Raw genomic sequence first — 17,511 nt, 5'->3', positions numbered from 1 at the left:
AGCTTCCAGAAATTAAAGCCAGATTCAAAGGAGGATGTCAAGCTAGGGATATTAATGGTGAAGTCAGGTGAATCTTGGTTAAAAGCACAGAATATAAGAAAGATTTTTACTTTGCTTTATTGACTATGCAATAGCATTAGATTGTGTGATTCATAACAAACTACTGATAACATTGCAAAAAACGGACATTTCAGAACACTTTATTGTGCTCATGAGGAATCAGTACATAGACCAAGAGTTAGTTCCTCAAACACAATGGTTTAAAATCAGTAAAGGTATGTACCATGGTTGTATCCTTTCACCGTACTTATTCAACCTGTATGCTGTGCAAATAATCAGAAAAGCTTGATTATATGACGTACATGATATCAGGATTAGAAGAAGACTCATTAGCAACCTGTGATTACAGATGACACAACCTTGCTTACTGGAAACAAAGAGGACTTGAAGGAATTGCTGATGAAGATCAAAGACTTGTAAAGAAAACAAATGTAAAGAATGTAAAGAAAACAAAAATCCTCACTACTGGACCAATAAAAAGCATGATAAAGAGGAAAGACTGAAGTTGTCAAAGACTTCATTTTGCTTGGATCCACAATCAACATTGAAGGAAGCAGCAGTTAAGAAGTCAAATGGCATATTGAATTAGGCAAGTATGATGTAAAAGACCTCTTTTAAGTGTTAAAGAGCAAAGACATCAATTTGAGAACTAAGGTGTGCCTGACCCAAGCCATGGTATTTCCAATTGCCTCGTGTGCATGTGAAAGTTGGAAAATGACTAAGGAAGACCATAGAAGAATCAACTGGAGAAGAAGTCAGTATAGTGAAACTTCATCCTCCATTCTTTGGACATGTTGTCAGGAGGGATCAGACCCTGGAAAAGGACATCATGCTTGGTCAAGTGGAGGGTCAGCCAAAAGGAGGAAGATCCCCAACGAAATGGATTGACACAGTCTTAACAGGAATGGACTCAAAGACAACAATTGTGAGAATGGTGCAGGATGCGGAGTGTTGTGTTCTGTTGTGCAGTGTCACTATGGGTCAGAAACAATTTGACAACACCTAACAACAACGACATCATACTCTGATAATGCCATATTGTATATTAACTCAGAGTAATGAAAGTTATAAATGTTTAAATGTTCTCCAGGTTCCAAGCTTTTGTGATAAGTTCTCCCTTGCTACTAACATGTTGGTTTCCATAAGCAAACCAAGCAGAAAATTGACGCAATCTGTCTGGAAAACTCAAGCAAAGATCTGCTGTGTTTAGGGCGATTTGAATTAATGTGAAAAATCACATTTTTGATTTGGAATGTGTGTTTTGTCTGACAACCAGAATTTGAGACTCTGTGACAGAGTGAACTGCCCAAATTCTTTGTCTTTATTAGCAAAAACGTTTCCAGTGGGTACTGCTCAATCATACCATGAAAACAGCTCTGAGATACTAGTTCTAATGAAGAGCAATCAAAATGGAAACTGCATGACTAGAGATATCAATCAGTACCTGACCACCTACCCACTCACCTTTCTAAAGGAGATTGACCAGCCTTCATCTGCAGTTGCCAAGACAATCTATTCAAGTCTATGTGACTCCCAGCCCCCCCACCCCCGACTTCTGATCACAGTTAATTGGGCAGTGAAGGGTATCTGGCCTAAGAACAGTTGATTTATACACTGGCCAGTGACCTAGGAAATGACCTAACATGAAAACGTAAACCTGGCCAGTCCCACTGAAGTTCTCAGAAGTATGACTTTGGAAACCCAGACTGAACTTCTGTGCCCCAGAGACAAAGACAGAAAAAGCTGTCTCCTAGAAGAGTGGAGGCCATAGAGGACAAAGGCTATTATCAAGTAAAGTTTTGTGGGGTAAGGGGGGATTTTTCCTGAGAACACCAGTGAGCAGAGATGAGCCCTAAAGAAGCCCTAGACGCAAGGCTGCCTGGAAGCTAGAGCTGCACCAGTCACTGACGGGGTAGCAGTGGGTTTGTTTTCAGGCCAAATCAAACAAAAACAAGAAAAAAGCAAACCAGTTGCCCTGGAGTCTGATCCCAACTTATGGCAACCACAGGTGTGTCAGAGTGGAACTGTGCTCTCCAGGCTTCTCAGTGGCTGATTTGTCAGAAGTAGAGCGCCATGCTGTTCTTTCAAGGTGCCTCTGAGTGGACCAGGGTCTTTCCTCTGACAGCTAAGTGCTTAACCACGTGCACCATCCATGGACACCTTCAAATATCTGGTGTTTTAGCTACACTCGTCTAATTGCAGGGCACTCTCTTGAGTACCTGGCCATAAGGCTTATGGGACAATTTAGCTAAACTAGAGCTCTCCTCCCGGATCCCAAGGAATGACTTCTGTAGTAAGAGGAATATAAGTCAGCAGTCCTGTTTTCAATGTGCAGGTCAAGGGTATTTGAAAACAGAGCCATAATATGACCAGTACCCAATGACTCATTGTTGTCCTTTACGCAGTACCGTAGCTCCGGTTGACATTTATAGGGACAAAGATTTAAAGCTTGTTTATTTCTCAAAGGAAACAAAAAAAAGTCCAATCTACCTTTGGATCAAGCAGATAATACTTTTGGAAAAAGATCAACAAATTCAGCTAAACTTTAAATTTCGTTTATAGAAAACCTTGAAAAACCTGTCTTCGTAAATCATTTCTCTCTTTTTTATAAATTAAAAGATACTAATCAGATCACAAATATCCCATGATAAAAAATTATTATTGAAAAAATTCTATTCGATGAGTAAATGGGCTCTTTCACATTTTTAAGAGCGATGGAAAATAACACCTGAGGAATACAATGATTTAAAATGGAAAAACTATTCACTATGATCCAAAATTCCTGTGTGGTTGCTGTGGGTTAATGTACTGGACTGCAAAGTCAGAACAACAAGGTTGGTGGTTCAAGCTCACCAGCTGCTCCTCAGAAACCCTATACAGGGTCACTCTGTATCAGAACTGAATTGACGGAACTTAACAACAACAATGAACAACAACAAAAAAGAAACCACATATATATACGTAGCTCTGGTAGCATAGTGGTTATGAATCAGGCTGCTAATCTCAAGGTCAGCAGTTCGAGACTACCAATGGTTCCACAGGAGAAAGATGAGGCTTTCTGCTCACATAAAGATTTACAGCCTCGGAAACCCTATGCAGAGTCGCTATGAGTCCTGGTGTGGCACTGTGGGTTAATGCACCAGACAGCAGAGTCATTTGAAACAGAAGGTCGGTGGTTCAAGCTCACCAGTCGTTCCTTGAAAACCCTATACAGAGTTGCTATGGGTCAAATTGACTCGACTGCACTTAACAATTATACATAGCTCTATGTTCCTTTTTACTCCCTCAAGAGCTTGCCCCTCAGTTTTCCTCCCCAGTCACCCAAACTTTCCCCATCCATCTCAGGCACCATAATCACAAGCTCACATACTCTCCTCAGTGGAAAGCAAGGTCTCACCTAAGATTCAGAGAATGATGGTCCTTGGAGAAGTTTATTTTCATGAACACATTTGGCTGCTAACCAGAATATTGGAGGTTCAAGTCCACCCAGAGGTACTTTGGAAGAAAGGGCTGGTGATCTGCTTCAAAAAACTCTGTCACTGAAAACTCTAGAGAGTACAGTGCTATTGTGACATACATGCTAGTGTGACATGCATGCTACTGTGACATACATGCTACTCTGACATACATGTTACTGTGACATGTGTGCTACTCTGACATACATGCTACTCAGACATACATGAGATCACCATGAGTTGGAATCAACTCAATGGCAACTGACATATTAGGAAATACTTTCAAGGAAAGAAAAAAAAAAAGAATGCCCTAAATTTCATCCAAGGAGAAGAAGTCAGTATCAGAAAAAACTGATTTTTAAAGATAACGCTCAGAATCTGTGGTTAAGTCCATCAGCTTCCCAGCTCCATGCACCTGAACCCTTTGGAATGTAGAAGTTGCAGTAAAAAGCCTAAGAAATACCCTGTAAGGTCTCCAGAACAAAGGGCAGCTTAGCTTCCTAGACCAGACAATTAGGGGTGAGAATGGCTCTCCACGCCCCATTGAGATTTCCTAATCCCATTGAAAGTTGGATGAGACACAGCAGCCCTCTCAGCAAGTGAGGTCTGCCCAAATTGGTCCTGTGATTGACACCAACAGCAACAGTGAGGACTGCAGGGATGCACAGACCAATGGCAACTGCTATGACATCAGCTGATTCAACCACCCCTCCGCCCACCCCCAGGAAGGAAGCATCTGAGAAGACTGCAGATCATAATACAGTTGATGGGGAGCAGAGTAAAGAAAATATTATTGTATTGTGATTCTTATCCTATTCTATCCTTACGCTGGATGACCAGAGTGGCAGACTCCATCTCCAAACTATCTCAAACCTCCAATCTTTGGAGTTTCTTCTCTCTATCACTAGTAGCACTACCAGTGCAGTGACGTAAGCATTGGGCTGCTAACTGAAAGGTCAGTGATTCAAGCCCACCAGCCTCTCCTTGGGAGAAAAACGAGGCAGACTACTTCTGTAAAACTTGGCTGCCTCAGAAACCCTGTGCAGCAACTCTTCTCTGTCTGATAGAGTCACTGAGTCAGAATCAACTCAATGGCAGTGGGTTTGGTATTAGCTTGGGTTTTGGTCCATATCACTAGCTAAGACCTCCAATTCTCAGCTAGACAATTGCAATAACATCCTACCCACCTCCTAATTGTTCCCATTTCGAATCTAGGGACCATAACTTCTGCATATCCCATCCTGATTAATCATCCTCATCATGGCCCTGATGACTGGACCCAGCCTACCTCTTAACAAATGGCCTCCATCCTTGATCAACATACCTGTTTCCATGCTTAGATCTCAGTCTCTTCCCATTTCAGTCCATTGTGATTCTCCCACTTCTTCCAGATTCATCTCAGAGAATGCCTTCTTTATCCACTTCTGGATAGACAATGCACTTCTGGAGTCCTGGAGTGGCGCCATAGGATCAACACTGGAATACAAACCACAAGATTGGCAGTTCAAACCCACCAGCTGTTCCTCAGAAACCCTATACTGGGTCACTATGAGTCAGAACTGACTTAACAGCACTAAACAACAACATGGAGCACTTCTGGGTTATCCAACATTGCCCTGTTCTCATGATTCCAAACCCCCATGTGCATTGCTTCTACCTCTCTCCTCTGTGAGAGTTGATGAAGCGTCTCCTCTGTGCCAGACAAGGATGAATGGGCATGGCTTTAAGGAGCTTGTGTCTAGCAAGGGAAGCAGACACTTCCACAGATGAAATATATGACAACTTGACAAGTATTGCATCAACACTTCAACTTCTCCTGGACACTGGATACTCTCTTAGGTGAATGGAAAATTCAGCTTACCCCTGAGTTATTGGTTATAGCTCTCACACCTCCTACATCTAATCAGTTACAGGTTACCTGGGAGCATGGCAGATCCTACCTAGATCCATGGCAGTAACTGACAAGGTGCCTGACATACATACATTTTTACCTTCCTTAGATTGAGTCTCAATGGTAATTGAAGGAATAGAAAGGCACTTTCATTTCCCATCCACATTTCTCTATCATCCCCTTCTCAGCTAGGATATCTGTGGTTCACTTCACTCTCTGAGCCATCATATGAGAACTTGACCATTTCATGGATACTTCGTAGTCTTAACCCCTGGTACATATGTTACGGTCTGGGTTTGGAAGGCTGTCTCTACAATACCAAAATCTATAGGGGAAATGATAATATGAAACCATTAGCTTCGAATCTTTAAGAAATAAGGCAAAAGATAAAACAATGAAAACAAACAATTACATCAAAGAGAGTTTGTTGTTGCTATTGTTATTGGTGTAGCATGCTGTGAAGTCAGTTCCCACTCAGCGCAACTCTACATTGGTTACAGTAGAGCTGTAGCTCTAACCAGAAGGTTACTAACCAAAAGGTTGATGGTTTGAGGCCACCAGCTGCTCCCAAGGAGAAAGCTTTGACAGTCAACTTCCATGACGATTGCTGTTGTTAGGTGCTGACAAGTCAGTTTCAACACAGAATGTCCCTAGCCTAGTCCTGTGTCATCCTCACAAGTGTTGTTGTATTTTAGCCCATTGTTGGAGTCCTTGTGTCAATCCATCTCCTTGGAGGTCTTCCTCTTTTTGCTGACCCTCCACTTTACCACCACTAATCTGTCAGTTTCTCATACCGTGGTGGTGTGTGTGTTGTTGTGAGTCTGGACGCTATGCCACTGGTATTTCAAATGCCAGCAGGTTTACCCATAGTGGGTAGGTTTCAGTGGCCCTCCCATACTAAGGCAGACTAGGAAGAATGAACAGGCAGGCCAATTCTGAAAGGTTAACCACTGAAAACTTTATGAATGGCTGTGGAACATTGTCTGGCACAGTGCCAGAAGATGAATCCCTCAGATTGGAAGGCATTTACAATACTAGTGGGAAGGAGTTGCCTTCTAAAAGTAGATTATAATGATGTAGATGGAGCAAAGCTGTCGGAACTAGGTTCACAGGTAAGATGTCTACTTCTTCCACACTAGGGTATAAGGTCCAGATGTGGTCATGGGGACCAAGCCAAGCACAGGCACTTGGTCAGAATTTCAGAGAGCTGTTGAAACCTTCAACTGCTGATGGGACCCAACTCCAAATGAGAATAAACAACTGCAAACATTTATTGATAATTGGTTGGTTATGTGGAGTTGGTTCTGGCTCATAGCAACCTTGCATAGGGTTTCCAAGGCTGTACATCTTTACGGGAGCAGAAAGCCTCATCTTTCTCCCACGGAACCACTGGTAGTTTTGAACTGCTGATCTTAAGGTTAGCAGCCCAACTCGTAACCACTACAGAAGATGGAATGTACAAAATATAAATTTAGGAAAATTAAAAGTTGTCCAAATGAAACAGAATGCCAAAGATCAATATCCTAGGTGTGAGTTAGGTGACATGGGTTGGTGCTGGCCATTTTGAATCTTATAATCATAGTTTTACTATGCCAGGAAGGGAAAATTGAAGAGGAATAGCATTGAATTCAACCTCTAACTAAAAGAACATTTTAAGACCTATCTTGATCTGTAATGTTATCTGTGATAGAATAATGTACATATATCTACAAGAAAGACCAGTTATTACAACTATTATTCAATATACTTATCAACCAGGATGAAGAAATTGAAGAATTCTACCAAATTCTGCAGTCTAAAAAGTGGGATACTCACTAACATTTTGAAAAATGTACTTGTAAAATCCATCGGTATTTTGATTTTCAAACATGTAGGATATTTCAGCAATGACCAGGTTGTGATATGAGAGCCCCTGGAGAGTAATAATGAGTAGTCACGCATGACTCTCACCCCAACGGGGCCAATCCATGCTTCCTGTTACACCAAGAAATCAGAGTCTCTGATGAACTGAAAGACGCAAACCTTCTACGAGTTAATTCCATGGTATAAATTATTTTTCTCATATATGTAAACAAAAGGAAAGAGCAAGAAGTCCAAGGTGTGAACAGATCAAACCACAAGGCTGTGGAAAGAGTTATTTGAGCATGAAGAAATAATCACCGACTTCATCTGAGAATCAAAATCCTATGGTGGAGGTAGTGATGTGCGGTTGAGTCAGTTCTAACCCATAACTACCCTGTATAGAGTTTCCCAAGCTGTAAATCTTTACAAGAGCAGAAAGCCTCATCTTTTTCCTGAGGAGCTGCTGGTAGATTCGAACTGCTGGCCTTTTGGTTAGCAGCCCAACAGATAAACACTACACTATCAGGGCTCCTTTATTGTTGTTTTGTTGCTAAGTGACATTGAGGTGGTTCTGACTCATAGAGACCTTGTATAGGGTTTCCTAAGAGTGACTCGTTGGTTTGAACCACTGAACTTGTGATTCAAAGCAACCTTGTGACCCAGTGCTTTGTCCCACAGCACCACAAAAGAGTCAAGCCCTATGTTATCAAAAAAAAAAAAAAAGGTTTCCTATAGAAAGAAAAAGGAAGTGTATATGTCTGTTTCTGTTATGAAGTGTCTTTTGCAGTGATCATGCACTTGAAGCCAAAACCAGTTGCCTATCCAGTGTATTCCAACTCATAGCAACCCCATGTATGTCAGAGTAGAGCTATGTTCCATAGGCTGAAACACGGAGTTGAACTGTGTTTCAATGGCTGATGACTTGGGGAGTGGGGGATCACCAGATCTTTCTTCCAGTTGACCCCCAACCTTTTGGACTGAGTAACAAACAGGTGAGTCAAACAAGGACTGGGGTTCTGCGCTTGGAGGTTGGTTTATGGGGCAACAGTAGATTTCCAGGAGCAAAGGGCCTCCGCCCATCTTCCCCCGTTGCCAGCTGGGGATTTGTTTTCAGTTTGTTGGGATGGATCAAAGGTGTTTTGGCAGCATCCACACTACCAGAAGGAACCACGAGTGAAGACCGGGCCCCAGTTTGAGTTTCAGCTGCCACTAGACCAACCACAGAGTCCAGATCCCTCGGAAGCTCTGGAGTGGAGGAAGCTGCAAGTCCCAAAAAGTTTGTTTTCTATTTATTCAGGCATAGAAAAGATATTCATTTCAATCAGCAAGGGAACTGTTTGCTTATGTAACACTGGGGATGAAGAAAAGCAGGCTTTTTTTTTTTTTTTTCTTTTCTTTTTCCCGGAGAAAACTTGTGAAATATTCCAGGAACACCCTCCAAATTCCACTGGCACTTTAGTCATTTCTTTATCACAAGTTGAGCCATAGGACTCCTAGGCTGGAGAAGGGTCAAGGATGTAGGACCCTCACCCATCTACCATGCCCTTCCCCCACTAGATTGGTCATAACCATGGGAAGCTTGGTCATGCAGACCTGACCTGATCTATCATTTTCAAATCCCTACAGTCCACTCACACTGAGACTTTCCTCATCTTCTCATGCTCCAGCACAGCCGTAGAAAGAAATAATTATTTATATGGTCTCTTGTGCAGGACCAGCCCCAGTACAATTAAGAATTATTAAAATGGATGCTCAACAGAACTGGGGTTGACCAAAACAACCAAACTCTGAGCTATGGACAGAGTGGATGAGGAAAACTGTGTTTATTTAAGGGCAATGTGGGAACATGTGCCCAAGTAAGGTCCCAGCCAAGGAGATGGGCCTATGGACCCCAGTTGGCTGAGTGAGCCAGGACAAGGAAATGGCCCACAAATGTGCCAGGCAGTTGGCAGATCTCCAAGTAGGCAGGCTGGGCCATGAGATTCTCGGATGCACAGGTAGGAAGTCCCACTTCCTCCAGATTAGGGCATAAGGTCAAGATATGGCCACAGGAACCAAAGCAAGACCAGACATTTGGTCAGGATTTCAGAGATTATGTATGGCACCAGTTCATTTTTTCACCAAAATTATTTATTGAGCACCTGCAATGTGCCAGGTACTTTTCTAGGTGTCAGGAACATAGCAATAAACAAGATAGGAAAAAACTCCTGACCTCATGAAGCTTATATTCTGTAGTAGAAGGAACAGGAGGCAAGCAACAGTTAATACAATATATGATAATATAATAACATTAATCAACTGAAATACAATCATCAATAAAGTATAAATACATTGAAAGACAAATGGTGGCATATGCTATGGCAAAGATCAAGCAAGGAAAATACCAAAAGAGAAGGAAGGAGTCTTCAACATCAAGTATCAATGCTATCCCCTCTGTACATAGGGTAGATAGGGACAGGCAACTTAGACATTGGCTACCTAAAATGAGTGGGCAATAAAGGCACGAAGTGACTGGCTTACAAGGTTTCAAGAAGGAGTTTAGTTTGAGAGTGTGGGGGGTGGAGGGAGAAAGAGTCCCCACTGAATAGTTTTCATCTTATCTAGATGGGTCTGGTAAAAAGAGATGGGGATGAGATTCTTATGATTCAATAGTGCCTAATTGCTGTCATGACTAATTGCAACTTCACAATTGTAAAGGTAGAAGTTTTGTAACAAAAACGGGGCAGTAATTAATCTTACAGTCCAGAAACAAAGGACCCTAGGACCATCAAGAGAGAAGAGCACAAGGGGAATGCGAGACCTTATGCTGAGACACAGCGACCCCAGAGATGGGGACATGGAGAGAGGGAGCAGTTGAGAACTCTAGATTCATGGGATGAGAGGGACTGAGAGCTTACAGCCAGGAGGCAGACTAGCAGGATGTTTCTTTTGTCGATGTAAATTATTATATATGCCTGAGTGTTTAAAAAAAAAAAAGCGCTAAAATGAATAGAGAGAAATACTGTTAACTGATGGTACATGGAGGGGATTATAATCATTGTAATGAAACAAGGTGTATGATTTGTTGAATGTAAAACTGATGATCTGCCCTGTAAACTTTCACTCAATTCACAATAAAAACTTAAGAACAAAAAACAAAAATCCAGCAAGGAATAGGATGGGGAGTCTGGGATCAATGGTTGAACATTTAAGAAGGGTAGTAAGACAGGGTGGCCCTGAATAACTACCTGAAGATGGTGACAATACAGTCACCCCTTCTAGGGGAAGAATATTCTGGGCACATAATAGCTAGAATAGTAGGAAGTGCTAAGGCATAAATGTCCCAAGCATATTTGGGAAACAGGGAGAAAGCTAAAGGGGCTGAATTGGAAGGAGCAAGGAGTAGAATAAGAAGGTGTTAAAGAGGAAACAAGTGCTGGTTTGCATCAGGCCTTGTAGGCCATTCAAAGGGGATGGAATACAAGGGAAACCACTGGGTAGTTTTCAGCACAAGAGTGACATGACATGGTGTTGTTTTACAAGGAACCACTATAACTGATATGTTTAGAGCAGCTTGGAGGAGAAGCGGAAAGATGGAGAGGCAGGAACCAGTTAGGAGGTGACTGCAACAACTCTCCTGAGACATGCTGATTATGGTGAATCCGTTGGGTTGTTCCAACTCCTTGCAGGTGGCCTTCCATATAACAAAGCACAGTGTTGCCTGCCCTGCTCCATCTTCATGATGGTTGGTATGGTCCAGTGTGTGAGTGTTGTGTGAATCTCATGAAGGATTGCCTTCCTTTTCACTCACCCTCTGCTTTACCAAACGTAACGTACTTATCTAGACATTGGTCTCTCCTGATGATGTGCCCAAAGCAAGTGACACAAACTCTCCCCACTGTTGTTTCTAAGAAATATTCTTGTTGCATTTCTTCTAAGGCTGACTTGTTCATTCTTTTGGAAATCCATGGTCTATTCAATATTCTTTGTCAACACTACAATTTGAGTGGCTAAGTCTTTTGTCTTCCCTTTTCACTGGCCAATTTTCTCTTACATTAAAAAAGACCATGCCTTGGGTTAAGTGCACCTTACTCATTAAAGTGACATCTTGTTTTTTAAAAATAGAAAAGAAAAAAAAAAAACTTTTAAAGAAGTCTTTACAGAAGATTTGCCCAATGTCATACCTAGTTACATTCTAGGTGTGTATTAAAGGTAGACCCGACATGATTGCTAATAGACTGATGTCCAAGAATGTGAGAAAAAGAAAACAGAATGAAACCAAGGCTGTTGGCCTCAAGAACTAGTATAGGAACTGGGAAGATTGTAAGTGAATATTTGGGAGAAGAAAGAGGTCCAGAGTCTAGTTTTAGAACTGTAAATTTTGAAATGCCAATTAGCTGTTCAAATGGATATGGTTAAATTGGCAATTCGAATTCATCAACTTTTTTTTTTTTTTTAGGGCAATGAGAGTTGAGAACTACTGAGTTGAGTGAATCTTTCCCCATCAAGTCTATAAATTTGTCCCATTCAACACCACTCATTTACTTCACACCCATATAACCAAACCAGAGTATGAATAGTCAATTCCTCATCATTTCTATACACTTCCTTCCTGTTTTTTCCATTAAATTTGTCTTAACATTTTTTTTTTCATTTACAAGTTTAACATGTTCAATGGTATCATTTAAGAGAATATGTGAATTTTCACTAGTGAAAAAGAATAACTCCCGGGAAACACTTCCAGAATTTGAGAAAAGAAAGCTAAAACAAGAGTATTCCGAATTTATTCCAAGCCCCCCTCCCTTTGCAGACTCGGCAGCAGAAATTACACTGTGCTGCTCGCTCCCAGAGAGCCATTCTATTATTGACAATGTGGGTAAAGAGGTAAACAAAACCGAAAAAACCATGCTCATTTCAAGCCGCTAAGAAGCACAGGCCAAAAGAAAAATAAAATCAATCAACCTTTGCCAAGTGGAAAAGAACAAACCCAGCAGGGACTGAAGTTCTATATTCAGCTCTGTAAAGACTATTTCAAACAATAGGGAATAGCACTGTACAATCACTCAAGAGATTTGCAAACAATGGGACAGAACCATGCAAACTGAGTCAATACTACCGAGTGTGTGTTTACTCTAGAGAAAAAGTGGACACTGTGAACTTCATTAATAAAATGCTTCCCCGTGTTAGCATTCATTCACAGTAGTCCTCTGACTGAACACTTCACTATTGCCACCCTTCAGTCCCATTTTTTAAATATATTGATCTGGAATGCCCTTCCATTCCCATTTCACAACAAGAAATTAAAGCTAGAAGAGATTAATCACTCTGATCAACAGAATGACGGTTAAACTGCCCTAGGCACTCTAAAGAGCAGCAACCAGTCTGGCATTGTTGGTTGATGTCATCGCTAACCAAAACTTGTCCATCCATTTTCTCTTAAGAAGAATCAGTAACTGTAGTTTGATGCCCTACAGCCTCCCTCATATGTTTGTTCTTTTCCAAGAAGCTTTTGTGCTTCCTTCCTTTTGTCTCTTTCTCCCTGTTCTGTCTTGGTTTCCAAATTGCCTCATGCAGTTCAAACTCTGATATAATTAGCTCTCAAGGACTGTCCAGAAGACTTCTCTTCTGCTTAAATGTTGCTGAATCTCTGTGTCTTGAGAAAAGCCACCATCTGTTCAGACTTGGTGATGTTCTTTATGGGAGAATTGTTTCTCTGGTGGTTATGTGCCGTGGAGTTGGTTCCGACTCATAACCACCCTGTGCAGGGTTCCTGAGGCTGTAAGTCTTTATGGGAGCAGAAAGCCTCATCTTTCTCCTGCGGGACGGCTGGTAGTTTCGAAACGCCGTCCCTGAGGTTCGCAGCCTGATTCGTAACCACTATGCTACCAGAGCTCCTTATTTCTCTGGTAAGGTGGCTTATATGAGGGGTCAAGGAGAAGACGGGTGAGGGTGTGAATAAAGGATCTCCAGAATGCCTTCCCATGAGGGGTGCTAAATGCAGTGCATGAAGGTGCCAAGTAAGAGGAGGGAAGGCTGCCCATGTGTTGGCTCTGCTAATTAGCAACATTGGAAAATAATTATGACAAGACCACACAGGGAGAACATGATGTTTCAAGTGTAGTAGACCATTAAGTAAACATGAGTACTGAAGTCTTAAGCATTTCCTTGGTGATGGTGAAAAATCTTCAGATATGGACTGTGGATGTCGACGAGGTTAGTCCTTTGAAGTCAAAAGGAGGAAAAGACCAAGCAAAACTGCACAACTACACACTGATCATGATGACCTTGGCCACAGTTTTCTCAGTTTATTGCAGTATTTGTTAATAACACAAGAATTTTACTTCAGGTAAAATGTATGTCACTGTTGTTGTTGTGTGCTGTGGAGTCGGTTCCAACTCATAGCGACCCTGTGCAGGGTTTCCGAGGCTGTAAATCTTTACAGGAGCAGAAAGCCTCATCTTTCTCCCATGGGACAGCTGGTAGTTTCGAACCGCTGACCTTGCGGTTCACAGCCCTATTGGTAACCACTACGCTTCCAGAGCTCCTTTGTATGTCACTAGTTGGTCCCATATCTACTCATTCAGAGCCTCCACCCTTACAAGCCCAGGGAGCACGAAGTGGGAGCTGGCCCAGCGTGTTGGGAGGATTTTGGAAGAAATGCTGTAGAAACCTGCTGAGTTGCTTTCAGCTAGCACCCCACGTGACTTCCTGTTTCTCGTGCTCCCCTCAGTTCCACCACTCAGCCCTTAAATTCATGTCAGCTTCATATTAGTTCAACCTTTGCTTCATGTACATTCTGACCTCTGTGGCATTTCTAACTCAGCTTTTCGCTCTTGCTCTCAGATACAGGGTCAAAACCATGACTCTCCTGCTCCTAACTCCTAGCCAACTCCACCAGAACCCTGAAGATCAAGGACTTGCGCTGACCTGCCCTTGGGTGGAGCACAGCCAGCTCTCTGCTGTTCTCAGCTGGTCCCCAGTGGCATGTGCAAACAGGCCCTCAAATCACACCCCTTCACCCCAATTTCTGGCATCAACTGGAATTTTGCTAGCTTCATTTTACCATGTTGTTTTTGCTAAATGCCGGCCTGGAGCTGGTTCTGACTCATAGCGACCTTGTTAGGATTTCTGAGGTTTGGACCGCCAGCTTTGCAGTTAGCAGTCCAGTGCTTATCTTACAGCAGCTTCAGCCAGGCTGCCATAGTCTGACTTAATTCATAAGGTTTAAACAATTCTTAATATTTAAGGAAATTAGCTACTTTAAGGGAAGCCCTTTATCTTTTAAGGTACGTACAAAAGAGTAGTGCAGGGCAGCTAATTATTTATCACGGCCCTTCTAGCCAAATTTCTCTATTTTGTGATATACTGTAATGGAATCCTGCTGTGGTCCTGTAGGATAAGCACTGGACTGTGAACCACAAGGTCGGCAGTTCAAACCCACCAGCTGTTCCCTGAAAACCCTGTTCAGAGTTGTTATGAGTTAGAACTGAGTCGATGGCACTTAATAACAACAGTGCTTGTGATTCTGGACCCATTTTGAAATGAGCTGCTAAGGAATAAAGGTAAAGGTGGGGCTAAGTGTGGCGCTGTGGTAGCGTAGTGGTTACGAATCGGGCTGCTAACCTCAAGGTCGGCAGTTCGAAACTACAAGCGATTCCGCGGGAGAAATATGAGGCTTTCTGCTCCTGTAATGATTTACAGCCTCGGAAACCCTGTGCAGTGTCACTGAAAGTTGGAACCGACTCCACGGTACTTAACAACAACAAGTGTGGCGCTGTGGGTCAATGCGCTGGATGCAAAGTAGGTTTGAACCACAAGGTGAGCGATTCAAGCTCACCAGCGGCTCCTTGTAAACCCTATACAGGGTCGCTTAGGCTAGGAACCAGCTCAACAGCACTTAACTACAATAAAAACAGAACGGAGTCAAGATTACAGTGGAACTAAGGATTAAGGATGTCCCACCTGACTCAAGTCACCACCCTTAGACTTGCTTGGGGGCTAGGTCTGACTCCAATTTATAAGACTATTTTGAAACATTTACTCTCTTGTCCTGGCTTATTATGTCTGACTCTCTGCTCAGCACCTGACCTGTTTCACCAGCTCCCCACAAGTCTCATGCATTAACAATCTGTCCTCTGACCTGCCGATTTGGGTTCCTGAGCTCCTGAGGAACTATGTAGACAAGTAGATTCTTCCAGACTAATCTCTGAACTATGGATTTGGGAGTTGCCAGCCTCCACAATTGTGTGAGCCCTTTCTTTCCACAACTGTGAGTCTCGTGGAGCATTGCCAAGTGCTGCAGAGCCCTGGGACTTGAGGGGAGGAAGGAGTGATGATTGGTATCAGGGACTATGTTGTTGTTAATTACTGTTGAGTAGGTTCCGATTCATAGCCACTCTGTATAGGGTTTCCGAGGAGCTGCTGGCAGGTTTGAACCTTCGACCTTGTGGCTCAAACTGACCTTGCATTCCAGCACATTATCCTGCAGCGCCACACCAGGACCCCATGGACTATGGAGGGGTATAACATGTGGGGAAAGTCCAACAGTTGGGATATCTTTAACTTCCAACTCATAGGGACCAGCCTTGTGTTGATTCTTATCAAAGAAATTAGTCATACAAATGGTAGCATTGTGGACATTCTGAAAAATCTAACCTAAAATGAGGGCTTAAAAACAAAACTCTAAGGCTACACCAAATTATTCAAAACCAAAATGAGCATTTATCTAACATTACTTCTTTTCTTTCTACTTCAAATGTTTTGATCTACTACTTTCTATTTCAAATTTCCTAGAATATTCAGGAAGAGTGGCGAGGAGGGGGCAAGAAAGAGGTGATAAAGAAGAAGGAAGACTCCCAATATTCCTCTTTCAGTTTCTGGAGCAGGGCAGAAACTTGTTAGAATAAACTGGTCAGAAATCAGCCTAGGAGTTGCAGAAACATTTATTTCAACAAAAACACTCAAAGGGTTTGATTGAAAAAACCAGTTATTCTTTTGTTGTTTTTAAGTGCTGGCCATGGAGCCAGTTCCAACTCATAACGACCCTGTAGCGGGTTTTCAAGGAGTGGCTGTGAGTTTGAATCGCTGACCTTGTAATTCAAACCCCTGACCTTGCAGTCCAGTGCTTGATCTTACAGTGCCACACCAGGTGCCATAAATCAATCCCAGTGAGAGAGTGAAGAACCGCCCCATAGATTTCCTAGGCTGCCATCCTTACAGAAGCATAGTGTCCAATTTTCTCTCCACTGGGTGGGTTTGAACCACTGACCTTTCAGTTACTAGCCAAGCATTTAACCATTACACAACCAGGGCTATTCAGTTGGAAGACTGGTGGTCTGAAAACACATCTCAATTTATCTTTTGCTGCTCAACGTGGATGCCTTCAGCAAATAGATGTGTCTTCTCTCACAGTTGAGGATGCTAGATGTTCGGATTCAGAGCACAAGGTCTAGAAAATGCATTAGATCTGTTGGCTCTAGAGGATGTTCCTTCTCTTTTCAGTATCTCTTGGGCATGGTGTTTCTTAGAGATGTGCATGCTCAGTTCTTTCTGAAGCCACATGCACTTTGGCAACAATCTCCCTCTGGGTCAAGGAAGCCCTTAGCACAGGAAACCCAGGTCCAAAAGATGCACTCTACTTCTGGCTCTTCATTCTTGTTGTTGCTAAGAGCTGTCGAGTCAGATCCAATCCATAGTGACTCTCTAAAGGTTTTCCAAGGAACGGCTGATGGATTTGAACCACCAACCTTATGGTTCAAACAGCTCCACACCAGGACTCCCCTTCCTCTGTTCACTTCTCTCTCCTTTCATCTCTTATAAGATAAAAGATGACACATGCCACAGCCTAGGAAGATTCCCTTCACCTCTGATCAGGGCAGTGACCTGAGTCCCACCCTAATCATCTTAATACTGATTGGCTGATCAGATCAGATCATACCCTAGAGATGATTCCATCACTATATCACTGCCAAGTGGTACCAATGGATAACTACTGAGAATCATGGCCCAGATAAGTTGAGATTTCTTTTTAGAGGCACAATTCAATTCATGAAAACATCTCTACATTTCTATGTTCTTTAGAAAAAATAACATTAATCCGCAATGGACTCTAATATTCCCTTGTCCATGTATTGAACCCCATCACCTGTTTGACAGCTTGTTATGCAGTGGTAGCCTGCATGTTGCTATGTTTCTGTAAACTATGAACCAGGTATTTTAAATACCAGCAGGATCACCCATGGTACACAGGTTTCAGTGAATTTCCAGATGAAGACAAATTAGGAT

The sequence above is a fragment of the Chrysochloris asiatica genome, unplaced genomic scaffold, assembly GCF_000296735.1.
Source record: "Chrysochloris asiatica unplaced genomic scaffold, ChrAsi1.0 scaffold00271, whole genome shotgun sequence".
NCBI classification, from domain to species: domain Eukaryota; kingdom Metazoa; phylum Chordata; class Mammalia; order Afrosoricida; family Chrysochloridae; genus Chrysochloris; species Chrysochloris asiatica.
This window is presented reverse-complemented; position numbering follows the sequence as displayed.